Below are 27,486 nucleotides of genomic sequence, written 5' to 3' on the forward strand. Positions count from 1 at the left end.
AAGCTAATATTTTCCCTGACTCTCGGGAAGAAGGTGAGATTCAACAGGGTTGCGTGGCTGGTCCTGCAAGAACTGAAGGAGCCGGGACCCAGGCCTGGATGACGTGGAGCAGACAGTCTTCGATGATAACAACTCCCGAGGATGTGGACAGGCCCCCGCCACGGGCACCCGACCAGGAGGACCTTGGGCAGTCCTTACCGCAATCCCATCTTCCCTCAGCTTCTAAGTGCAGCAGCCAAGGCTCAGGAGCAAAGGGCGCCTACCCGAGGCCATCCAGGTGACAAGGCGGGTCCAGCCATTCAGCCTGTCCTTGCTCCTTCCACCAGTAAGTCACCTTAGCCCAGAGCCATCTCCACAGGGTGCACAGATGGGAAAACCACAGCTACCCAGCATGCAGAAAAGGATTCCCAGGGTCCCACAGCCCAAGGACGAGGCTGGCACAGGAACTTAAGCCTTCGGACTCCTCTTCTGCCCAGATGATCAGAGGACTGAAAGGTACCTAGAGCGAGACGAGATGCCTTCTCGGGAAATGTGCAGAGAGAGCCACCTGGCTTCCTGACCTATATTTTTGAATCCCACTGCCAAATCCACCACAGACACCAACACAGTGGTCCACTCTGACCCAGGGCTTCTCTGGAAGAAAAGGAAGGGAAGCTTCCCAGGGCTCTCCAATGTTCCCCACACCTCCTCTGTGGGGCTCCCCCAGCATCTCCATTTCACAGGTGAGACCAGAATGCTGAAGGCAAATGGTAGACCCAGAACCCTGTCCTTGCCCACTGCACTGCACCCCACAGACCCCAGCCAGGATACTGCACTGGGCTTTGCACCCCAAAAACAATGGCTGCCCCTTGTTAAGTACTTAATGAGCTCCTCAGTGTATCTTCATGAACCCCCACAAGGCTCATATGCCTTGGATTACGGATGGAGGATCCAAGCTGAGAGAGGTAAAGCAACCCACTCGAGGACACACAGCTCACATCTATCCCAGGGCCTGGAGCGTGAGAAGTGCTCAAAATAAAACCTAAGTAAGTCTCCTTGAGCTAGCACCACACCCCCCAGAACGGCAGGCCCCTACAGAACTGGAGCCTCGTTCCAGTCATTCCTGTCGCCCTTCACCACCCGACACCATCTGACACATAGTAGGTGCTCAGCCAACACCTGCTAGACTGAGCTGACACAGCCCTCCCGCCTGCTGCCCAGAAGAGCCCTTAAAATTCTGCAGTCGGCACCCACCCCTTGCGTCTGTGCGGCACAGCGAGAACTGACAATTCTTCCTAGATAAATATCTGGAAAGAAGTCGGGAAACAATTAAAACTAGAAGCTAATAAATGATGAAGAAGCCCATGAGCCAAGTCCTGGCCCACTTCCCAGTCTTCATTCATGCATCAAAAAAACCCCAGCGGTCCGAGGCTTCCAGAGGGTAGCTGGGCGGTGAGGCTGTCCGGCCTGATATAAATGGGAATTAGATAGGATCGAAGGTGCTCGTTGCATTCCCAACAGCAAACAGCATCTCTCAATGCTGCCCCCGGCCCACGTCTCCCCAGCCAAGCCCCCTTCTCGGGGAACACATGACAGATGATCTTGTAACCAGGCAACCAGGAGAGGAAAGCTTCCAAAGTTCCTCCACACCAGCGAGGCCAGAGGCGTTCTGATGGGCGACTGGGGCACAGCACCGTGACACCTTCTGTGGGCCTGAGAAGAACAGGGCTGGCCATGCACACTAGCCACTCCTCCAATGTGAAGACCTCAACGTCCCAGCGTTCTCCCCTTCCCTTCCTGACCCAGGCCAGCCAGTCCATCTTTCAGGGAGATAGCTCCATGTCCCCAACAATCCTGGTCAAGGCTGTTCCCAGCGGGTTTAAAACCTAAGGTCCTAAGCCACAGCCCTTCCACGGTGACTTTCCCTTTGCAGCGGCTCCGGCGCCCTGACCATCCCGTGTTGGCAGCTATCTTACAGATGCCCCCAAGATTCCAGGGAGCAGAAGCTTCAGAAGTTCCACTGGTCTGCTGCACACTGGGTGAATGTTTGCGCACCATCAGAGGGGATACCTGTGTCCATCAGAGAGCGGACCTTGCAAAAAACCCACCCACTCAAAAAATCAAATGCTTGCCAAGGCCAAGTGATACACCTAGCACGCCCAGCTCAGTCACACGAGCAGCTCCTAAGCCAGCTGTTTTCTCAGTCAAGGCTGCACGAGATCCTCGGATTATCACATGGTGATGTTGAGGCTCGGGGCTAATGGGAGGAAAGGGAGCATTGACCAAGAACCTTCCATGTTCCCATTCCTTCCATGTTGGGAACCTGACCCAAAGGTTTCACACACATAAGCTCAGGGAGTTTATTCTCAGACCTGGAAGCATACCCATTTTGTTACAGGTGAAGGAACTGAGGCCCAGCACCAGACCAGAAGCCAAAGGTTATGCCTGTCCCCAGCCCCAGCCTGCACCCTTCTCAGCCTACACAACAAAGCCCTCTGCTAATGTCATCTCACTTTAGGGCACCGTCTAGGGATGCTGTTGGTGGCAGTGAGTCAGAATCAATGAGCAGATGAGTGAGAAGATGACCCCAGGGCAGAAAGGCACACCTACGGGGACCCACAGATATCAGTGTGGGCCAGGCATGGCCTTAGGGCCCAAAGACACCCCCAGCCCCGCTCTTGCCAGTCAGCTGAAGTCAGTATGCAAAGCAGGGTCCCCCCACTCTGGATTCAGGGCAGAGCTGTCATTTTTCTTTCTGATATTCACAGTACCCTTAATAAAGAAAATGAGCGAAGTTGGAAAATTGAAGATTGGAAAGAGAATGAATCTTTTTTTCACGAGGCAAGCCTCTCGTTCATTCCTTTGGGTTCAGAGGGTGGTGAGGGGCACTCCAGGGAGGAAATGAAGGCTTGCTGTGGGGAGGAGGATTTGCCTCACATCTAATAAGGTTCTTCTGACAACGCCACGATCCACACCCCACACACACTCTTCCTTGCTGCATGAATAGAATATGATTATTTCTAATGTCTCTATCTGAAAGGAAATGACCACAGCCAGAAACGAGGCAGACGGATGACTGGAGCGGAGACTCAGACATGGAGGCCATCAACTGGACAGCCGGGCCTGAGGGAGACGTCCTCACCAAGTGTCCCCCTTTCTAGATCATGCACCTCCAGCCCCAGAAGAGGACAGCAGACTCTGCTATACAGGCCCCTGACTTCCAATATAAAGCCACAATCAAGGTATGGAAATCAGAGCAATAGAGAGCCGATGCCTCCCAAATGCACAGGACGCTGGCTGCATCGGGAAGCCATCCATCACAGCTGGCTGACACCCGTGGGCTTAGTGTGCATCCCCCGATTCATCGAAGGGCTGGATGGTTTTCTGGGAAGTGGGAGGAGGAGCTAATGAAACCACAAGCTTGGCCAAGGCTGCCGACGCAGGGTGCCCAGCTGAAAACTTATCTTTCCACTGAGCAAAAGTCACTACAACTTTTGAGATCCACGTCACTGCACTGTCTGATTTTCAAGGAATATTTTATTCCTGTAAAAACCTTTACAGGTACAGACAAGGATATGGAAGAAACTATAATCCACCACAATAACTTCCCTTACAATGTCAATGTTTGTCCCTTTCCTATGGATTCAGATAGACAGGAACACACAGATATCAAATAACTGAGCTCTTGCTGTATACAGTTGTGATTTGTGCTTGACATTTCCCCACATCACTAGAAACACCTTGACATGCTTATTTTCAGTTGCTGTGTAATGCTCCATCCTATGGCTGGGACATGTTTACTACACCTTTCTCCTCCTCGTGGAATCTACTTGTTTCCAATTTTCCTTGATTCTAGGAACACTGCAGGTGTGTGCGTATGAGCCTATGCGTGTCCCTGGTTAGTCTTCAGGCTGCGGACCTGGAATTCCCCGATCAAATGGTATGAAAGGTCTTGAGACACGTTCTCTCAAGCCATACCCCCAGCCTTCCAAACAGAGTGCACATGCAAAGTGCACTGCTTTACACTCAACCCCAACAAACCCGTCTGGGCTAATCCTAACTCACAAAAATACCTGTACCACCCCGCCCCGGTCAGCACAGCAAAAATCTTCCCACTTAATCAATCGTTTTAGGAAACCGTTCGGTGGTTGGGGCTGGCAGGCTTCTGACTCTCTGCGTTCCTCCCAGGCTGACTAGGTCAGCCGTCCCCAAGCGCACCCCAGCCCAGTAACACACCGGAGCCCCTCAAGCAGGCTCCCCAGACACCGCTCGCTCACCGAGGAAGGACGCTTTGAGCTGGGCCATTGTCCACAAACAATCATTTTTTAAAAAAACAAACAGAAAGGAAGCATCGCTGATACTTTTGCGATACTTGTTCGCTTCCTGAAAATGTGAGATAATGAATAAAAATGTTCATTACTGAATTATTCGCTTTTCCTCCCTGATCCACGTCCTGGTAATTACCGTGACCAGCCTAATAAAAACTGCTACAAACCGAAGGTCAACTGGCAGTTAGAAGTGTTCATTTTCATTTCAATGTATTCATCTCTGGCTCCTAATGGCCTCATTTTCTCCCATGCTCCTTAATAAATACCACTGAATTACAGGTTAAATAGCTAAATTAAATTATTGCAATTACAGCGTGCAGAGCCCTGAATCTGGGTTTACCTTTCCCAGTTCAATTAGAGGCGAAGTTTCAACAGCCAAGGAATCCTGATTGCTGTCAATATTCTCAATGGCTGAGAATCTGCACAGACGCCCAGATATTTGGTGAGAGGGTTCTTTCCCCCCTTCTTGTTTCTGAGGGGCTGATTGGAGCGCTCTCGACTGAAACAAAATCACACAATCAAAAGTGGTTTTTGGAAAGCGACCACAAGGCATAATTGATTCTTTTTGACTGAAAAGGGAGAAGATTTAGCAGGGTTCTGGCTAAATGCTCTGTGTGTGTATGTGCGTGTGTGCGTAGGTGCGTGTGTGTATGTGCGCGTGTGTGTATGTGCGTATGTGTGTGCGTATGTGCGTATGTGTGTGTGTACACAAAAGAAAAATCCCTGTCCTCTAAAGGGGAAAAGTACATTTCAGTAAACACAGACCCTCTGTTTTTCATGCCACCGGCCCACAATTATTTGACGGGTCCACATTAAAGAACTTCCTCATTATTTAAATATATTCGATCGCTTGTTGCTATTGCCTCGCCACAGGATTAATTATCCGGCATCCCTTATAAGACAGAGTGTCTTAATAATACAGCGTGCCTGAGAAAAAAAAAAAAATCCTTGCCAGTTCTGTTTCCCCAAATCCCAAGATATGAGAGTCTATTTCTTGTGAAAGAGCTCCCCCTGACTTCTCCATCCCTCGGCTTCGAAAGGCACCACATTCCGCCACAGACGGGGACTCTTGTCTTTTTTTTAAAAAACAGTCTTATTAACACATATCACGGGTGCACAGTGAAACCCCACGAGGTCCACCGTGAGCGTTTGGGAATCCAGGACTCTGCAGGGGTCTGCAGCTAGGAGAAGAGCCTGCTGTCCTGGCACAGGAGCACAGGCGCTGGTCAGCCTCGAGGGAGCTCAGATTCCACCCAGCATGGGCAGAGGAGGGGAACTGGGCTGACGCCCCATTCGAAGCTCTGTCATTCGCACTGAGAAAGCCCAGGGCCACGCCAGGCCAAATGCTAAGAAGCCAATACTGACAGCTGGAGCCAGGAGACATGGGCAGTGCAAGGCGTCTGCCGACATCTGGAAGCCCTCCAACCGCAACAGGCCTCCTCTGGGGACCTGGGCATCTGCCCCTCAGAGAGGTGAGAAAAATCTCTGCCTGGGCCGAGGATGCCACTTTGCCCATGAGAGAGGGAGCCAGGGCATCTCTCTTCATGCCACATGGCCTATCCATCTGGACCCCCTGCCAATGCCAGCTCCAGGGCTGGGTCACAGTCCCCCATAGCCACATGTCCCTGGCATGGGGCAGGAGGCTGGCATGGCCACTGCTGGAGCTAACCCAGGATGGAATGAGAACAGGCCATTCCTGGACAAGAAGCTTCCAGAGGGTAGAGCCTGCATGTGGCTCCCCTCCTGGCCAGGGGCCCTCCCCCAAGGGCTGGCACAGAGCGGCCCCTGGTCAGTATTTGCTGACTCAAACTGCATGGGAAGTAGCCCCCCAGAGGTCCACAGACTGGCCAGCCTCCCTATCTTCTATCTTCCCAGACCAGATGTTGCTGGCTTCGGGAAGTGGTACAGCCAGACCCGGCATAGGGAGAGAAGCCGGGGCACCAAAGCAGGTCAGACAGTGGACACACAGCACCCCCACCAGGCCCCTAGCATTTTCCTAAGGGCAGGATCAAAGCCGCAGAGCACCCACTTCTCCGAGGGAAGTGGCCCGCAGCCCGTGCAAATCCTTTCTACCAAAGAAAACACAACCTCGCCAGGGATTCCTCGCCCTGGAAGCAAAACCAAAGCTCATTGTAAAGAATGCCTGAAAAGCAAATTGACCCTCACCGGCTGAAGAGCAGCCGGGAGTTAAAAAGTTGTCACACACAATTAACAGTCCAAATACTGTTTTAAGAGAGGGTGGGACACAAATGGTGACCGGCTAATGTGCTCCCTCTCATCTAGAGCCTGATGAAAGCCTGTGACAACCTGAAGCACTGCCATCATCATCATCGTCCCCCAGGAGGCTTCCTCCCTGCTTGGAGATGAGAAACCAGAGGCTCAGAGAGGTGGAGTGACTTGTCCAATGTCACACAGCCAGAAAAGCCCCTAGCTCCCATGACAAGGCTGCTCCCTAGGGCAACAGACCTGACCCCAGTCCCTGTCCTGGCCCTGAGTTCTCTCTGCTCTGCCGCCAGCAGCCACCCGGCTGTCTCTCTGCACCCTGTCCCAGGTCCTGGTGCGGTCCTGGCACATCCCAGAAGTGTCTCCTCACCCATACCCAGCATGGGCATCCCCTCTGCCTTGCACGGCCACCCCTCCACCGTGCCCACCTGGGAACATCTTTGCCTCCTTCACGTCTGGGCTCAGACTCCCTTGCAGAGCTCCTGGCCTCCCTGTCACCGTCCCTCGGTGGCCTCACACTGCTCCTGGGCTCTATGCTGGGGTGCCCCCAAGGGGCTGCACCCTTCCTCTCTATTTCTGGTGCCTAGAGCAATGCCAGGCTCCAAGGAGGTCCTTGAGCACACACCAGGCAGGAAAGAATTGGGGCATCAGCCAGAAACACTAGCTTCTTTTTTCTGGCTCACTCTATCGAGCCCAGGCTGGAAAGCAGGCTGTCGATTACCCTTCACTGCAGCCCAGGCTGTCGATTACCCTTCACTGCAGCCCAGGCTGTCGATTACCCTTCACTGCAGCCCAGGCTGTCGATTACCCTTCACTGCAGCCCAGGCTGTCGATTACCCTTCACTGCAGCCCAGGCTGTCGATTACCCTTCACTGCAGCCCAGGCTGTCGATTACCCTTCACTGCAGCCCAGGCTGTCGATTACCCTTCACTGCAGCCCAGGCTGTCGATTACCCTTCACTGCAGCCCAGGCTGTCGATTACCCTTCACTGCAGCCCAGGCTGTCGATTACCCTTCACTGCAGCCTCAACCTCCTGGGCTCAAGCAGTCCTCCCCACCTCCGCCTTCCGAGTGGCTGGGATTACAGGCACGCACCACCACACTCAGCATTTGCTTGTTAGTTTTGTGTACAGACGGGGTCTCACTATATTGCCCAGGCTGGTCTCAAACTCCTGGACTCAAGCCATCAGCCCACCTCAGCCTCCCAAAGTGCTAAGGCTACAGGCACGAGCCACCGCACACCCAGCCATTGGCCTCTTATAAGCACCAGAGTTACTTGTTTCTGGTGAAATCTTTGCACGCGGTAGGAGCCTCAAAGGGTTCCTTTTTCCTGCTTTTTCTTTCAATATGCCCATCCCAGGAGGAGGACACTTGCCCCTCACAGCTTGCCAGCTCACCGCACTTCCTTCAGAGAAGGTGCTGGGTAGCAATTTTGTGATCAGCTGAAAATCTGCCTTGAAATGGAAGAGGACAGCCCAGCCCTGGGCCAGAAATGACAGACAAGACAGCTCCCTCCTGAAGCCATGCTGCATTTGCAAGGAGTGCCGCTGAGGACTCCTGGGGATGGGAGAGAAAGAGAGGGAGGCAGGGCGCACAGAGCCCTGGGGAGGAGGAGAGGCCACCAAAGGCCGCTGGAGACCAAGGCTAACAGTCCCCGTGGCTGCAGGGCAGTCTGACCTCCGTGGCCCCAGCCTCATTCAGCCTCGCCCATGGCAGGGAAGAGCGAGGCCACCTGGAGCCGGCAGAACAAGGCTGGGGTCTCATGCAGTGCTGCCCCTGCTGAGTGACCCAGAAGTGTCCCTTCTCCGCTTCGGGTTCGGGTATCTGGTCAGGAAAGGAGTCAAGCCAGGAAAATCCAATTCAAACCTCCACTAAGAATCCAGGGCCTCATAGCCCAAGTGTCCTGGGGTCGGACAGCAGGTGAAAAGCTGTTTCCACTAAGAAATACGCAGGGTCCCCTCCTCCCTGCTCTCAGCTGTTCACTGTCCACACCACCCTGTGGCAAGAAGCTGGGCCTTTCCACACCCTACCTCAACTCCCACCTCCCTGAAGACACACTGAGGTGGTGGCTTTCCTCAGCCACAGACCTGGAAGGCAAGAGCCACTCCATTGCCCCATGTGGCCCCGTTCTCGTCCCGCACGGCTCCAGTGAGCAGAACAGGCCTAGGCAGCCACATGACCTGGTACCAAACAGAAGGTCCCCACCAGGCTCAGATCTGCTCCTGAAAATCCCATCATCAAAGAGGGAAACCGCATGTGAAGCCCCAGGACGGAGAGAGACGTCCCACGTGAAAAGCTCTCACCTGACGCGCTGGCACGCATGTCTGGGACCAGTAGGACACCGACCCTGAGTCCAGAACTTTAATTTCATAAGGGCGGGTTCAAAGAGGCTAATGAAAGAAAAGGGGCGCCGAGATCCGTCAGTGAGGACGAAGGAGAAGTGGCTTTGGAATGTTCACTGGCCGAACCGCATTCCCTAAGCATCTACTGTGTGCTACGCAGTAAGGGGGTCGTGGGAAGGCCCCTACCCAAAAGGAGTTCACTCATTCATTCACTCATTCAGTGATTCATTCTTCACTCTGTCATTGCACAAATGGGCCTGGAAAGCGTGTCCCCTGGGCCAAGCTCCGTGCTGGACAAGAGAGGACGTGGCTATGATGCCAGACACTGGAGGCAACATTACAGCCCAGCACAGCGGGGCCTTAACTCAGATTGGGAGAGAGTGTTGGCAGGACACAGAGGGAGGCAGCCACCTCCCTCTCAGGGCCTAGCCCAGCCCCATCCTTCACCCCAACAGTGCACAGGGAGGCGGGAGGGGGGACTCACCAACACCGACTCCCTGCCCATGCCCAGCAGCCACTCAACCCATGGGCAGTCTCTGAACACCTCCCAGGGGCCGGGCCAGGGCTGGGCATCCGGGAGCCTAACGAGAGTCTAGAACCTTCTCCCTTACCAATAACGTCCCTTTTCCCCCATGCCCAGGCAGAGCGAGAGCAAGAGCTCAAATGGTAAAGACAATGTTCTAGACAAAACCGAGCCACAGCGCCTTCCTTTGCGTCCTTGGGTGTCTGAAGGCTGCCATGAAGGGCTGCTGCATTCCTCGTTCAGAAACGTTAAAAACCTAAAGAAACTCATAAACATACTCACAATAGGGCCACATGGGCAAAGCAAAACACAGGTGTGCAAGTTGGGGCCTGAATTCAGCCCACTTGTGTGACCACGCCATTACAGCCTGTGTCCCTGGCCTTCGGATCGAGGGCTATCTAGGACAGGACAGGTGGGCCAGGTCCCAGACCACCTGTGGGCAAGTGTCAGGGAATGTACCTCCGGGGACATCACCTTGAAACGGAGGATAAAATGACCCTTATTTAATGGAAACGTCTCTTTCACAACAGCAGGAAGAGGGGATTGAAATGAAACAGGCCCTTGAAGGAACTGTAGGGCCCTCCTAGACTGGCAAGAGAGAATTCTGCAGCTGGTCGTGAGGATGGTTCCATCCTACCCGGCCATTTCTTCATAGAGGCATGGCCACAGGCGCTCAGACCGTGAAAATAAGCATCCAGGGACAGTCCCTAACTGAGATGGCCCAGATGGGCGGGGCCCGTGAAGGATGCCCATTCACCCTGGGTGCCCCACAGGCTTGATAGTTTGGGAAAATTTGAGGACTCTCCCAAAACCTGCATCTCCCGCTTCTACAATGACGGGTTAAATGTGTCCAAGGACCAGACACTGGCTACACCAGCGTGCCAGGAAAGGGGAAGACCGGTGTGAGGACCTCCCATGTGCCACCCTATCCTGGGCGCTCTATGAACTTTTCGATGCCAGAGATGAGCTCCCTTTCACAGAGAAGGAAAAAGAAGCCCAAATTTTGACAGGATCTTTGAAGCATCCCCTCAAACCCCCAGCTTTGTGGAATGAGATCAGGAATATGCAAATAAACAAAGTACGTGGTAAGGAGCAGAATTCCCGGAAAGTTCCATTCCCACATTTTACCTCCAAAATTAAAGAAAATACCAGCACACACACCAGTTCCTGGGAACGGTATGGTTCTTAACCACGGTGGACCAAATCCAGACAGTCAAAAGTCACTTCCACCAAGGTCTTCCTGCAAAGGTCTCTCCTTGCAGAATCAAGTTGTTGAAGGAAGGTTAGCTCCAAAGAGGCAGCCCTTTGTAGCCGGGGGGTGCAGGGGGAGTCTTGCAGGAAGGGAGCCTGAAGGACCCTGGATACCCTCAACAGAGGACCACCCTCACCTGAGCCAGCGAGTTTCATCCAACAGAGGCCAGGACCAGAGACTTCTGGACCAAACTCTCTCTCTCTCCAGGAGCAAAGGCAGAGATCGGTCCAGGGATGCAGAACAAGATCTCAGCTTCCGCCAGAGTCAACATGGGAAGATGTCACAGTCATCCATCAAGGTAATACTCACTCTCTCTTATCTCTGGGGCCCACATACTACAGGCCTTGGATGTATGCCTGTTTCTATAAATAAAGTTTTATTGAAATAACAGCCACAACCTGTTCATTAATTGTCCATGGGTACTCTTGCAGTACAATGGCAAACTTGAATACAGTAGTTCCCTGTTACCTGTGGTTTCACTTTCTGGGGTTTCAGTTACCCAAGGTCAACCAGGGTCCAAAAATAAATAAATGGAAAAGTCCAGAAATAAATAATTCATCAGTTTTAAATTTCCAGCCACTCTGAGTAGTATGATGAGATCTCGCACCGTCCCACTCTGTCCCCACCAGGACCTGAATCTTCCCATTGTCCAGTATATCCGTGCTGTAGACGCTACCTGCCCCTTAGTCACTAACAGCCGTCTCGGGCATCAAATCAACTATGGCAGTGTCGCAGTGCTTGTATTCAAGTCACTCTTATTTTACCTAATAATGGCCCAAAGCACGAGGGCAACGATGCTGGCACATTGTCACAACTGTTGTATTTCATTATTCATTATTGTTGTTAATCTTTTACTATGAACTATTACTCTTTCTTTCATAAGTGAATCAGAAATCACAATGTTTCCATTTTTGCCAAGGCTACCAAGAAGCTCAGAGGTCAACTCTAGGTTTTTGTTTTTGTTTTTGTTTTTGTTTTTTTAAAGCCTACAGCACCCGGTGCTCCCAGGCAGTCTTCCATCCAAGTACTAACCAGGCCCAAGCCTGCTTAGCTTCCGAGATCAGACCAGATCGGGCGCATTCAGGGTGGTATGGCCATAGACCAACTCTAGATTTTTAGGTAATGCAGGTTACTAGGACTACCTTTTCTGTCCCTGGATTGTATGATTCTCATTATTTCATCACCATTTTAATGCTTCTATTACTGGTTTACTTAAAGCAAGAGTCTTCAGATTCCTTTTATTATGACTTAAATGATAAAGAAAGAAAAAATACATGAGGACCCAAAAGCCGCTCCAGTTCACGGGGCCCTCTGTACCTTGATGAGCCTTTGCAGGCCTCACTCTCAGAACTCACCTGGCCAAGGGCGCCTTAGCCCTTCCTTTCCAATCTAAACTCCCTCTAGCTGAGCCCTTGGGAATAGAAAATCCCCACAAGGCTGGGGAGCTTTAGGCACTCACCTCAGTCACTTCTAGTGTGCTTCCTGCTTCTGGGGGGCAAGAGGGCTCCAAAAACACCCCCTATACACTCAGACCCTGATTGACCTACTGGGCATCCTGGGTGCTGGGACCGGAGCTACAGGCATCAGGCACAATCCATGCTCTGGAAGCCTTCACATTCCACACACACAGGATGTGACGTGACCTCATCAGGTGCAGGTGCAGGTGCTGCCTGGGGGAGGTTTTCCTGGAGAGTAAACTCCTTCTGCCGCCTGGGGAAGCCAAGGGCTTGCTGGGCAGAGTCCAGCCAGGCCAAGGGGCAGAGGCACTGAGGGCCCAGCAAGGAGCCCAATGGAGCAGAGCTCAGCTACTAACAATGGCAGCCCTAACGGGGCTTTGGCAGATCCTGTCCCAAGACCCCGTCCCCAGACCCCCCTGGAACTGAGCGCCCACCAGCTCATGGCCCTGGGCAAGTAAGAGGCCCCTCAGTCTCCATCTCCGCACACCAGCAGAGCAGCGTTACTGGAAGGCCTGGAGTGAGCAGGTGCACCACGCCCAGCGTGGAGTGGGTGCTTTGTAAATGAAGGCTATCCTAGGAGGCCGGGCTGGGCGGCAGACGCAGGGCAGCACTGGGAGAGGAGTCCGCTAAGTCCCAGGGCCATGCGTGTCGCAGTGAGGCGTCTACTTTCCCACAGGGATGCCTGAGAGCCCGGATGTGTTTTTGTTGTTGTTGTTCGTTTTGTTTTGTTTTTTTAGATGGAGTCCTGCTCTGTCACCCAGGCTGGAGGGCAGTGGCGCGATCTCGGCTCACTGCAACCGCCACCTCCTGAGTTCAAGTGATTCTCTGCCTCAGCCTCCTGAGCAGCTGGGACTACAGGCGCACGCCACCACACTCAGCTAATTTTTGTATTTTTAGTAGAGACGGGGTTTCGCCATATTGCCCAGGCTGGTCTTGAACTCCTGGCCTCGTGATCCACCCGCCTCGGCCTCCCGAAGTGCTGGGATTACAGGTGTGAGCCACTGCACCCGGCTGAGCCCAGATGTTTTAAAGCAAGAGGCGAGGGATTCCCGTCCCTCCTCCTTTTGAGAGGCAGAGTTTGCACAAAGACGGGCCGCTCAGGCCTGGCATCCCCTCCCCCACTAGGAAAGCCTGGTGTGGTCACCTGGGCCACAGCCACAGGGCCCTCGGACCTCCCTGAGCCCTAATCCCAGGCATGGACAAGGACCCTTCCTCCAGAGAGCACAGCATTCAGGGCTGCAATCCCTGCTAATCACCACGTTGTTTACTCGGAGTTTATTAGGCAGTTGCCGCCACTGGCTGTTGGCAGGCTCTGATATTTACACCTAGCTTTCCTGAGGTCTCCTGAAGCGCTGAAGTCATAAAAGGGCCATTCCTTCTAGCTGCAGACAGGGAAGCTAACCCAAGCAAGACCGAGCACGGGGCTTCGTTTAACAAGAGGAAAGGGGGCCTTCATGTTCCCTTTGGCTTCAGACTTGATTCTAGCTAATAACGCTGCCTTCCTCCCATCCAGGCAGGCTCAGGGCAGGGTTCCTTCCCAGAATCCGCCGGACCCCTTGTTTGAGGCGTTCCGGACCCAAGACAGCAGGTGAGTCTGCGCAAAGGAGCGCTCGCTGGAAGAACCGCTTCGGTTACGCTTTCACCCACCCAGCAGACGTCAGGCTCCCCGGGGTTGGACACGACGCTGATACCAGGACACAGAGGTCATGAGGCTCGTCCCTGCCCTCAGCTCCAACAGCCACACACCCTGCAGCCGGGCCAAGACCAACGTGGACATGGGAACTTCAAGCCCCCAAGAAGTGGGAGAGAGGGGCTTGGGGCAAGAGCCAGGATACCTCCAGGGGTGAGAGCAGAGGAGGCTGAGATGAGCTCCACAGCAGGGAGGAGCTTTACTGAAATGTGTCTAGGATAGAGAGGATAGAGAAGGGCTACAGTCTGAGGCCTAGTCACAACCCCCTCTCCGCCACTCCAGAGCCGTGAGGTCCCACAAGAGGCCCTGGACTCCTAGGAGATGCAGTTTCCTCATTTGCAAGACGGGAGCTGCCATGTTGCCACAGAGTCACCATAAGGACTCCGAAGAGAAAGGGTGAAAGACGGGCCATGGGCCAGGGTGGGGATTCCATCCCTCTCTCAGCTCAGATTCCTACTGGACCCCAGAACTCCGCTTCTTGTTTATGAAAACACACAGCCATACTGACATCCGCTGAGAACTCCTGGGCAACCAGAGAGCAGGGCACAGCCCTGGGGTGGAATCCATGGAGACCACGGAGGCCACGTGATGGAACAAGCCTGGTTGCAGGCTGGAATGAGGTCAGTGCCAGGGCCAGCCCAGAGCTGAGAGCAACAACAGCTGCCAGGGACCCTGGGACAATCGGGGGAGAGAATCAACCACCAGCAAACATCAGCAAGGTGCCACAGGGATGCAGGCCTTGGCCCCCGGGGAGCTGGCCCCGGGCAGGGGAGAACCTCAGCCTCAGGCTGGGCCAGGGCCACAGCTACAGGAAGCCAAGAGAGCCCAGAGGCTGAGGGTAGGGGGAGAAACCCGAGGAGCACAGCGTGGGTGAGAGGCCAGTGTCCTAGCGTGGACCGGCCAGGCCAGCTGTCCTCTCTGCCTTTAAATCTGTGACCTCAGATCAAAGCCTTGCCTTCTGTGCACCTTGACTATAAAACCACTCAAAAATACAGTGCTCAGGACGGCCTGGCAAGCACAAGCCCTCAGCAGGGCAGCCACCATCTCCAGAGCTGCAATGCTTAAGCCAAGGCCTCCAGCCAAGTCCCCTCAATGGTCCAATGACCAGGAAGACCTCTGAGCCACTCCTGAGACTTTCATCAAGGGCTGAAGGAATGGTGTGAGGTGGTGTACCCTCTTACCATTTCCTCTGAGGAAAGTCATGCCAGGACAGGAATTAAGTTTCAATTCCTGGGCCAGCACAATCGATTAGCAGAGGCTGTTCTGCCTCTCGGCTTGAAGCATCCAGGTCAGGACCCAGGGAAAGGAGACGCTGTGATCGACAAGTGATGTCTGCCACAGTAGAGGAGGGAGCAACAGAGGCACATGTGCTATGGACGTGCCCAGTGCTAATGCACCTCTGGACAGCCGCATCCTATTCCTTGCAGAAGAAGCAAACGAAACAGACAGAACAAGCACTGGAGAAAATGGAAAGGTTGGGAGAGCAGGTTCCAAAGAATGGCCAAAACCAGAGACAGGGAGGAAGAAGAGTTGCCTGCAACTACCCTACATTCCTGAGCTTTCTCAGTCCACAGCAAACAGGAGGCGCAGTTTTCCCACCTCATCTTGCCTGCAGAAGTGTTTACTGCAAAGTTTTTCTCCGGGGAGAAATCACCAAGAAGTGCTCTCTCTCCTCAGCCGGCCACCTCCCTGCTCTAGCCCTGTGTTCTAGGTCTGGAACAGGCTCGCCTAGGAGCTCCAGCAGCTCGTGCCCAAGGACCAAGACACCAACTTCCCCAGCTTTGGGTCCATGGCAAGGCTCTTCCTGCTCAAGTGTAGAAGAGAGAGACTGACGGCAGGGCTTCCTACTGGGGAACAGGGATGTCCCCAAAGCCAGATCCAGGCAAACACTGCAGCCTAGAGTTGGTCTAGCAGGGGTGACTTTGACACTGGTATGTGGAGGAGCCCAAGGCAGAAGCCCAGGCTTCACCATCACGTCCTCCTGACTTAGCTGCACTTGGGGCCACAGACCCCCACGTCACCATGGAGAAGACACCTTCCCCTCTACCAACGATGACAATGATCATAAGATAATGACAGCTCCCCTCCACGGAGGCCTGCAGATGCGGGCCCTGTCCCGAGCCGCCCAGACATGTGTACCGAGCTGACACTGTGATCCTTTTAGCAAGTGAGAAAACGGAGGCTGGAAGATGGAAGCGGAGGCTGAGGTCAGCCAGCGAAGATGGCAGAGCCAGCTCAGAGCCAGGCCTGTCTGGCTCCCTGTCGGGCTTCCTGCCTCAGAAAGCGCCGTGGGAGCAGCAGAGGTTCCAGTCTCCAGCCCAAGCCCATGTGCAGCCAGGGGAGTAAAGGGGTCCCCATGAGAGCCTGCCGCTGGGCAGCCTCTGGGCCCAGAGCCGAGTCACGTACTCGGTGTTGTCCGGGCTCCTCACTCCCTCCTGGCCTGTGTCTTTTGCTGCCCTGTCCTCCTCCTCACAGCAGCTGGACACAGAGCCTGGTCTCAGGGTACAGTGTAGAGATCGACACTCGTGCACGCATGGACACGCACACACGCACACTCACACGCATGCACTCATGTGTGCACACAGACATAAGTACATGCATGCATGTACACGTGCACATTCATTCACATGTCCACAATGCACTCATGCAAAAACACACGTGCACGCACACCCCTCTCCCTGGAGTGCATCGTCCTTGCGTCTCAGGCCCACACCTGACTTCTTTCACACGAATGCACGACTGACCAGCTGCTGCGTTTCCCACCCAGAGGTTCACACCAAACTGTGCCCTGCCCTCTGGAGTACCCCCCACAGCTGGCTCCTCAGTGCTAAACTGCTGTTTATTTTATGGAAAATTTAATGAGTAAACAAACTCTGCTTTTCCAGCCTGTGTTTCTCATCATCTACATGGGCTTTTGCTTCTTACTTATAAAAAGAGGAAACTTCAACTTAATACAAGTAAATGAACTTGAACCCCCACCCATCCGCACTCCCTGACACACATCCCAGCAGAGGAGTTGGCTCCAAACTCAGAAACCACACTTTGGATCCTATTCCAAGCTCAAAGCTTCTCCCATCCTGGCCACCGACTTCCACTCATTCTCATCCTCCCTACACTTCATCTTTCTTTCCAAGAGCTGCCATCAACCCAAGGAACTGCTCCTCCTACCCAGGGATCCACCTGAGCACTGGGGCTGGAGCAACTTGCTGAATAAAGAAGCAAAAGCAAAATGGACACCCCCCAAAATTTCCAAAAATCAATTGGTGCACCCAAAGCCAGACAGACAGCCCCCAGACTGGTCTGACAGCTGTAGCGTGTGCAGCTCAAGCCCCATGTTGTCCAAATATGCGAACCTGCAGGCTCCCCTGGCCCTGAGTGGGCAGCCAGCCGACACTGCAGGAAACTGAGGCTCTGAATGCACCTGCCTGGGTCTCTGGCCACACTGGGCCTCTGCTCAGTCAGCTTCATTTCACTTGATTTCACTTCATTCACAAGCGCTCACAGACAGCCTCATGGGGGCCAGATGGGGACAAACAGGGCCCAGGCTAGTCCACAACCTGGTGTCCCAGGATGGCCAGGGAGACAAGAAAGGAGACCCACCCCGTGATAACTGTCTCCATGGGGAAGTACAGGGGCCCATAGGGGGTGGGGGGGCACAGGTGACACCAACCTAGGCCCTAAGCTCAGCAGAGACTTCACAGAGAACAACCCCTCCACGCCCCACCCCAGGAGCTTTATCTGGAAGCAAGTGTCCACTTGCCTGTGACCCAGGCCCTGACGGAGCCCAGAGCGAGAGACACGAGAGACTGGACTGCAGAGGGCTGGTCCGAGGGCCACGATGCTCTCCAGCTTCCTCCGCCTGCTTGGCTCCCTTTCCCCAATATGGGATGTGATGTCTCTAGACTAGAAGTCTCTGGCTCTGTCCCCAAACCCAGTGACACCTCCTGCTTTGGTTCCAGTCTTGGTCACTGGTGGCTTTCGGGAGGCTAAAATAACACCACTGAGAGAACAAAACCAAGCCGGTCTCCACCTTCACCTGAGCAGGACGTCCTCCAGGGGAGAGGGCCTCTAGACCCTGTGCCAGGGCAGAGCGGGGAACCCACTGCCACCTGCCTAAAACGCACATGAAGCACGGTACAGTGGCTCATGCCTGTAATCCCAGCACTTTGGGAGGCCGAGGAGGGCAGATCACGAGGTCAGGAGATCGAGACCATCCTGGCTCACACAATGAAACCCCGTCTCTACTAAAAATACAAAAATTTGCCAAATGTGGTGGTGCACACCTGTAGTCCCAACTACTCGGGAGGCTGAGGCAGGAGAATAGCTTGAACCCGGGAGGCGGAGGTTGCAGTGAACCGAGATCATGCCACTGCACTCCAGCCTGGGCAACAGACTGAGACTCCATCTCAAAAAAAGAAAAAACACCCAAAAACCTCACGTGAGCAGACAGACAGGGAGCCTTTTCATCTGGGCAGGAATCATTTGCAAGAATCAGATGCTGAGACCATGCCAAGGCTCCCGACGAGCCCCCGGAATGAAAAAGGGAGCCCCGGAGACTCAGCCAACCTGGGTGTGCCAGCACAAAAGGGGACGAAGGCCCTGAGCTGCTCCCTCTCAAGTGCAGCAGACAAGGCCTCAACTAATCAGACAGCAGAGGGTGCCACCCAGAATGCCCAGCGCGTTATTCAGCAATGAGGTGTAATTGAACGGATTCACATGAATGCGACATTTCTCCTCCAAAAATCCGAGGAACGCCAAAATGACTCTCATCTGAGCTGATATGACTCATGTTCTTAATAGAACTTAATTTTCACTTCTGAGAAATCTGGGCTCAGGGAAATGTTATCTAAGAAACACTCATTTCACTGCACGGGCAGTGTTAAGTCCCACCAACCTGAAAGTACACGTGAAGAACCCCAGCCTCTGCCTGTCTCCCACGCTCCCATGCACCGCAGGCTGCAGAGTCCGTGAGCTTGCGCAGAGCACAGGGGTCTAAGGGGAAGGTAGAGTCCAACGTCAGCCACACGTGTCCTAGCTCAGCAGTTTCTTGGGGCACGTCCTATCCCCTCTCTGGGGCACTGCTTGGAGAGCACCTAGCAACAAGGCACAGGGGCCCCTGGGAAGGGCCCCCAAGGGGCTGCCCAGCATGCCCAGGCAGAAAGGTACTGCTGGGCCAGCATCTTGCTCCTGACACTGGAAGGCTCCAGGTGACATCCCAACCCTGCAGTGCTCCTCCTCCCAGCAGGGCCAGCTGGAGAGAAAGCAGGTCCCAGAGGCTGGGCCCAGGGCACTGATTCCTCCTTCTCCCCAGACCTGGTCCTCAGACCCCACAAAGGGCAGGCAGAACCCGGGCTCAAGTGTCAAACAACCTGTCGCCACTTATCAGCTGCCTAATTAGTGGAGAGGACATTACTGACCCCCTTGGTGACACAGCACAGAAGCTCCCTTCCCTCCTGGCACAGACAGTGTCCCCTCCCCCACCCCGTCCACAGCCCTGCCTGTTCCTAGCTTCAGTTCCCGAGGAGACCCTGCCTCCCAGGGCCAGCCCAGCCCACTGTCCTCCACTACAGATTCCAATGAGTGGCAGCTTCTACATAAAATCTGAACCCAGGTGTGGCCAGGTATGGTGGCTCATGTCTGTAATCCCAATGTTTTGGGAGGCTGAAAGAGAGGATCACTTGAGGCCAGGAGTTTGCGACCAGTCTGGGAAACATAGCAAGACCCTGTCTCTGTAAAAAATTTTTGAAAAAGTTTTTCATGGTGGTACCCACCCATAGTCCCAGCTTACTCGGGAGGCTGAGACGGGAGGATCACTTGAGCCCAGAAGCTTGAGACTGCTGTGAGCTCTGATCCTGCCCCTGTACTTCAACCTGGGTGACACAGCGAGACCCTATCTAAAGAGAAAAAAAAGGTGCAGCAAACCGCCATGGCACACGTTTACCTATGTAACAAACCTGCACATGAATCCCGAAACTTAACATAAAATAAAATTAAATATTAGAAAAAAAACCAGGATGAGCATCAAGGGATGCAGCCTTCTTGGGAACATGGGGACCTGATGGGACAGTGCTGTTCTGCCTCTTTGCCTTCCCAGCAGCATCTTATTCCCATGGCCCCAGCAGGTCGATGTGCTTCTAGCTGAAGGAGGGGAGGTGTCACAGGGGCCAGAAAGTAGCTGGTGGCTTGAGGCTGCGGCACCCGGGTACAGCGGTCTCTCAGCTGAAGAACTCCACAGGTGAGTTGATCAAGCACATGGGGGTTGGGGGGGCTCCCACACCACCATTCCTCCTGACGGCACCGTCACCTGGACAGCCACAGAGCAATGTCCCTTCTGAGCGCTGCTGACCTCTCACCAAGGGCTCCATTAGCTGCCTCCCTGCCCAGAACGACCCCCACCTCCCCCAGCCCCCACCCTGCAATTAAGAACAGATATCCACACTCTCCCTCCCCAGCTCTTCCCCACCCCTGCTCCGGCCAAGGGAGAGGCACTAATTTATAAGTTGCAGATAATGTCACCCACCATTCATCCAAATGTGTCACTAACATCCCATTAGACTGTAATTATTTTTTAATTAAAACTAAGAAAACTGGCATGCCTGAGCCGACTTTATGCATCTGTTATGGGTTAAAATAGCTTTTAAAAAATGTTTCGGAGACCGCAGTCTATTGTGGCCACGGCCCCTGCCAAAGAAAACGCAAGCTTGCTTATTTTCTCCATGGGGCGCAACAGTGCCTATGTGTGCCGGCACAGAATCGGCTGGCCGTGAAAAGAATTCTAAATAAAACACAAACATGGAATTTGGCAACACCACAGAAGCAAGCTTAAGACTAATTCCAGCATGCGGACGGCTCTCACATAGTAAGTCTGGCTCCAGCATAAATGAAACCAGGCACTGCAAAATACCAAGGCACGTTGGAGTTTCAACTTAAAGGGACAGAACACTGATTCCAGGTATAAAGGCTTATTAAGCTGGCTCGCACTGCCTCCATAAATCCATAGGTTATTAGCTGTTTGCTTTCAGCCGATCCCTTCTTAAAGAGATGTATATTAAGAGAGAGAGAAAGAGAGAGAACAAATGAAAACCATCACTTTGCACTTGACTTTTAGTGCAGAGATTCTGGAAACACTGTGTTCATTATCTCAATTAGAGGAGAAAGAGACTCAAATTCACGCAAATGCAAAATGGAGGAGAGAAGCCGGGGAGTCGGGACTGAGAGGCGAGAAGAGGAATGTGGCCCCCAGAAACAGGGCAGTGCCAGGAACAGAGGAAAATCCCGGGGACCCCGGAATGCCTCCACCCAGGGAAGCAGCAATGATAGTGATGATGATAATAATCATCATAGTTACAACAACAACAAAAATCTAACAGTAATACCTGTTACTGTGCAGCCCTTTTCCCAGGCCAGCTGCTGCTTAAGACAGCATCATGTAACAAGGAACGGCTCTAAGGAAGAATAAAGCAGTAAAGTGTTCTGAAATCGGACTGCCTCTGTTTCCTCATCTGTAAAATGGGGATGTGAAAAGTGCCTTCCTCACAGAATTGGGGTGAGGGATGTTGAAGACAAAGCCCACAATGAACGCTTAGCACAGCGCCCCATTTGGACGGCTAGCCGCCCACTCTCTGGGGTAAGATGGTGCTATTCTCATTTCACAGGTAGGGAACCGGCTGTGCACAAAGGCTGGGCAGCGCCCCCAGGGCCACAGCTCAGAGACATCTGAGTCAGGATTTGAACCCAGCTGTCCACCGCCACAGCCCTTGCTCTTCCTACACCCACTCCTGGTAGGCCACACACTGGACTGGCCACATTTCCCAGCACTGCAGACTGAGGTCTCCCTCTAAGGTTGCGGATGGGGGTCAGTCTCCCCTAGAAGGTACTGATAAGGTGAATTCAGCTTCAAAGAGCTACTGCCCTCAAAGGCCTCGGCAGGCCTTAGGATGGACACACACCACAATCCAGGAAGAATCAGAAAGTTCAGGGAAGAAAAATAATCAGAAGCGCCTTCACCATAAACACGGAGCATGAGGGGCTGCGAGGGGCCAGTTCTGTGCTGATAGTTCTCCCTGGACCACACATGCACACACACACACACGCGCGCACACACACACACGCACACACACGCACACACACACACGCACACACACACGCACATACATACATGCTCACACACAAATATACACACACATGCATACATACACACATATGCACATATACATTCCGACATACACACATGTACTCACATGTGCACATGCAAATATCCACATGCATACACACATGCACAAATACATGTGTACACATATATGCACATGTGTCTGTGTGTGCTCTCACATGTACACACATACACATGCATGCACATAAATACACTCAGACATGTACATGCACCTACTCATCCACACATACACTGACATATGCACAAATACCCACATACATGCACACATACAGATATGTGCACACACAAATGCATGTGTATATATGCACACATATATACAAATATGCATAGATACACTCATGTACACACATATGCATGCACATATATACACTCAGACATGTACACACATGCACACCCACACATACACATATGCTGACACATGCACAAATACCCACATACACTCACAAATACCTACACTGACATATACACATGCGAACACACATACATGCACACATATGCACATATACACTCTCACACGTACACACATACAGACACACACACACAGGGCCTTTTATTACAGGGTCTGTGCCAGGCCCAAGGACCCTGGCAGAGGCAATGGGAAAAAGCAGGGAGAAAATTACATGAGGCAATGTTTGGCTCCAAATGAAAAAGCCATGGAATGTTTTTCCTCAAGTCTTGGTTATTTCTTGCAGGTCCGCTCAGACCCAGTCAGGTCCACCTCACCCTGGGGGATCCCCCACCCCTTGGTCTCTGAGCTGAACCAGCTGCTGTTCTCTCGATGCTACCGGCTTCCACACCGGGGGTAGCCAGGACATCCCAGGCTTCAGCACCCACAGAAGCCACGGCAGGCTCGTGGAACACCTCTCATCAAATACATGCTCAGGAAAACGGTACTCAGAACTGGGCTCCTTAACCTCTGACCCCGCCTCCTGCCACCACCCCATCCCCACAGGCCTCAGGTGGGCTCTGACTTGGTGACATCATGACATACCAGAGGGCTCTGAGCTGCTCTCTCTGAAAACATGCACCATGTCTTAAGACGTAGACTAAGAATCACTTGAACCTGGGAGGCAGAGACTGCAGTGTGAGCTGAGATCGCACCATTGCACTTCAGCCTGGGCAACAGCGTGAGCCTCCATCTCAAAAAAATCAAAAGAAGAAGATGTAGATTAAAAATACCCCTGGCCTCTCAGAGCCAGTTTACAAAAATAATTATATTTTCTTTTAAAAAATGGATTATAGGCAAGTGTGTGTCCAGTTATTTTTAGCTCCTATTCAACTCTGCTAATTCTCATAATAATCATGGCAGATTTTTAAAAATCATCCCCCTGCCCCATTGTTAATAGTTGTGTTCTGACTCAGCGTGGGGGCAGGGCTGGGGGCCACATGTGACCACACTGCCTTCCATAAACACGGAAATCTGAGTGCTGGCCAAAGGGCCAGGCATTTCAGAATCACCACACTCCTGAGAAAAAAGGAACATGTATCCACCTTGTCAAAAACCAGCTCCAGGTTCAATGCAGGAGACATTTGGGGAATGCCCTGGAAGAGCCTGAGCCCGTCCCAGACCTCAGTTCAACAAGAAGACCAGTGGAGTTTCCTGCTCTGGAAAAGTCTAGAATCCAGCTAGAGGCACACAGAGAAGATTGAATGGGGCCCCCTGAAATAAGCTGTCCACCACCAGATCCCAGGGCCTGTAAATGTGAGTTTATTTGGGTAAAAGGTCACTGCAGGTGTGATGAAGTAAGTGGAGGCTGTGGATGAGATCATGCGGGATGGTCTACGTGGGTCCTGAATCCAAAGACAATTTTTATTTTAATTTATTTTAATTGTTAGAAGAGGAGAAGGCTGTGTGCCCACAGAGGAAGGGATTAGTGCTGCAGCCACCAGAAGCTGGAAGAAGCAAGAGGGATTGTCCACTGGAGCTTCCATGGGGAGCACGGCCCTGCTGACACCTTCATCTTGGACTTGTGGACTCCCAAACTGTGAGAGAATACATTTCTTTCTTTTTTTCGCAAGGTCTCACTGTGTTGTCCAAGTCTGGCATGCAGTGGCGCAATCTCAGCTCATGGCAGTCTCGATCTCCCTGAGCTCAAGGGATCCTCCTGCCTCAGCCTCCCCAATAGCTGGGATTACAGGTGTATGCCACCCTGCTTGGCTAATTTTTTAGAGACTGGGTTTCACCGTGTTGCCCAGGCTGGTCTTGAACCCCTGGGCTCAAGAGATCCACCCACCTCAGCCTTCCAAAGTTCTGAGATTACTGGCATGAGCCACTGCGCCCGACCAGAGAATCAATTTCTTATTGTCTTAAGCCACTCAGTCTGTGCCCGTTTGCTATGGCAGCCCAGGGATGCTAATAGGGGAATAGAGAGAAAACACACCCCCAATAAAAATCACAATTACCATCCCCAGTATACAAAGGACCCAAAGCCACTCACTTGAGATCCCCTGTCCCCAGTCTCTCTCAGCCTAGCCAAGGAAGCAAAACCAATGTGATGATTCCCATCAGACAAGGAGACCACACAAAGCTGAGAGAGAGCCATGGCGTGCACAGCACACGGAGGAGTGAGCTCTACCTCACTCCCAGGGGCTCTGATTCCAAACGCGGGCTCCCTCTGCTTAGTCACACTCAAATCACACCCTGAAGATACAACAGAAAGAATAATGAAAATTGTCCATTTGTAGAATTTTCTTCCCCAAACTATCAGGGTAGCTAAATGTTTAGCTGACTTTGTTCTAAAATAAAAATAAAAAGAAGCTGTCCCGAGAGACAAAAGTGAGAACTAAGAACTGTGTCATGGGGAACCATTTCTAAGAGAACGGGATTTGAGACCCTCTACTAAAATATATTGAAGGTGGTAGCCCCGGGCAGTCCAGCAGTGACTGCAGGCACCACACCTGGGCCAGCTGAGGCTGGATTGAAGTCGCAGTCGGGTTTATTACCCACCTAACCTGGACCAGTTGTTGTCACATCCCTGAGAAGCAGGTTCCTTGGCTGTCAACTCAACAGTCCAAAAAACACGAACATTACCCAACATTCAGATTAAGGATGCGGAGAAATTAGAACCTTTGTGCACTGTTGGTGAGAACGTAAAATGGTGCAGCCACTATGGAAAACAGGTTGGCAATTCCTCAAAAAATTTAATAGAGGATTACCCTTTGACGCAGCAACTCTGCTGAGAGCAAGGATTCAGACAGATGATCGTCCACCACGTTCTCGGCTGTACCATTCACAATCGCGAAAGGTGGAAGTGGCACAAACATCCACCAATCCATGGGTGGACAGACAAAATGTGGTCTAACCATACAACAGAATATTATTCAGCCTTAAGAAGGAAGGAGATTCTAACACGTGCTACCACGTGGATGGAGCTTGAAGACACTGTGCTAAGTGAAATGACCCAGTAGAAAAGGACAAGCACTGTGTGATTCCACTCCCGGAGAAACCCAGAGTCGTGACATTCACAGAGACAGAACGGGGTTGGTGGGCTGGGGAGAGGGGAGGGGAAATGGGAAGTTAGTGTTTAACGGGGCCAGAGTTCTGTTTGGGATGATGGAAAAGCTCTGAAGACGGATGGTGGTGTGGTTGCATAACAATTGCAATGTGCTTATTAACACTGAACTGGGCACTTAAAAATGGGTAAAATGGTAAATCTAATGTTTATGGTAGCACAATTTAAAAAACTCACAATTAAAGCACTGTGAGAATCACTGGAGATACACAGAAAGCCCACGGCACACAGTGGACCCTCAATCAATGGTGGTGGTGGTGGTGGTGGTGGTGTTTTGAGATGGAGTCTTGCCCTGTCGCCAGGCCAGAGTACAGGGGCACCATCTTAGTTCACCTCAACCTCCGCCTCCCGGGTTCAAGCAATTCTCCTGCCTCAGCCTCCTGAGCAGTTGGGACTACAGGCGCTCGCCATTACACCCGGCTAATTTTTGCATTTTTAGTAGAGACGGGGTTTCACCATGTTGGCCAGGATGGTCTCTATCTCTTGACCTTGTGATCCGCCCGCCTCAGCCTCCCAAAGTGCTGGGATTACAGGCGTGAGCCACCACCCCCGACCTGATCAATGGTATTTTTTAAGATTAAAATGCTAATAACTGATTTGGCTAAGAAAACACAAGGAAATACATGCAAAAGAACTTGAGTCAGAAAAGACTGGTTAAATACAGCACCAAGAGCAGACTCACGCTGCGAGCAGGCCTCGCCCGACCCACTATTCCTCACTTCTTAACAAAGGCAATAATTAGAAATGACCGGTTTTATGAGAAGATTCCAACAGCCCCTGTTTCTGCAAGTAGTGACTCCATTTTTGCATTCACCTCGCTGGAGAAGTCCCGAGCCCCCTGATCCGTTCCTCGGGAATCATAAAGTACTGGTATTCTAATTTCCCGGGGCTCAGGCTGGCCCAGCAGCAGCTCCGTAATTCACGAGCTCATTCCTCTCCCTTGGCTGCTCCTACTCACACCTGCCAGGTACAAGGCCAGGTGGGAGGGGCAGCCAGGAGCCAGATGCAAATACAGGAGCAGGATGCCCACGTGGGCCCCAGGCCCGAGGAGGCCTGGGTTCAAATCCCACCTGTGCCGTCCACCAGATGCGTAAGGAAAACAGTTTCACATCTGGGAAGACCAGCAGATCCTGTCACCTCTCACCTGTGAACTACAAAAGGAGCTGCCTGGAAAGCCCAAATCCAGAGCTGGGAGAGAGGCCCCCTCCGCGGGGCGCCCCCACCAAAGCAAGTTCCTCTAGGGCAAGCACCCTGTCATGCCCATTTCTGGACCCCTCAAGTCTAGCCCAGGGTCTGGCACAGATATGACCAGCGCATGAAGGAAGACTTTGGGGACCCTCCCAGGGACATTATCTGAGTTCAATCTGGTTTTCCCAGCATAATTCTGGCCCACAGAGGGAACCCCAGCCACCGAGGATTCCGTCCCACTGCTTTTTAGATTAAAACTGGCCAGCCTTGATTATGTTTGAATAAACTGTACCTCATGGTTTAGTCTATTTGGGTTTAATTGTGAAATATACACAGAACACAGCCCTTCTACCCCGACCCTGCACTCAGGTTTGAAAAGTCAAGTACATTTTGCTCCCGGCACCATAAAAACAACAAAGAACACCTCAAGCTCTCTTAAGTGCAATGAAAGCTAGAATCCATTTCTTTTGCTTCCCATTGGGTAAAAAACTGGATTCCACCGCCCTGGGTACAGAAGTGAGGAGGCCGGTCATAAGAGAATGTGGCTGGCAGGGTTTTCTGTGTTTCCTCTGCTTTTTCTCACGGGTGCAGGCACTGCCTTTTCTGTGTCTGCATTCTCCCCCAGCATCTCCTGGGCATCTGCTGGGGCTCAGTCCCACCCCATGCACTGGAGAGACAGAGATGAGCCCGGCGGAGGAATCGACTTAATCAAGGTTGGCGTGGGATCACATGCCAAGTCCCTGACTCCCATCGGACCCCCAAAACCTCATTTGAGAAGATCGGATGAGAAAATCTTGCCCATGCTGTAGCCCTCTTCAAGTTC

At 52.5% G+C, this 27,486-nt stretch overlaps 1 protein-coding gene and 1 pseudogene across 4 annotated transcripts in view; both read right to left on the minus strand.

Annotated features, from left to right (window-relative positions):
* BCL11B (BCL11 transcription factor B) overlaps positions 1-27,486 on the minus strand; it is a 99,215-nt gene that overhangs the window by 21,943 nt on the left and 49,786 nt on the right. The gene's annotated exons all lie outside the window — the stretch shown is intronic.
* Positions 11,630-11,748, minus strand: LOC120364034 (5S ribosomal RNA; annotated as a pseudogene).

The sequence above is a fragment of the Saimiri boliviensis genome, chromosome 2 (genome assembly GCF_048565385.1).
Source record: "Saimiri boliviensis isolate mSaiBol1 chromosome 2, mSaiBol1.pri, whole genome shotgun sequence".
Lineage (NCBI taxonomy): Eukaryota > Metazoa > Chordata > Mammalia > Primates > Cebidae > Saimiri > Saimiri boliviensis.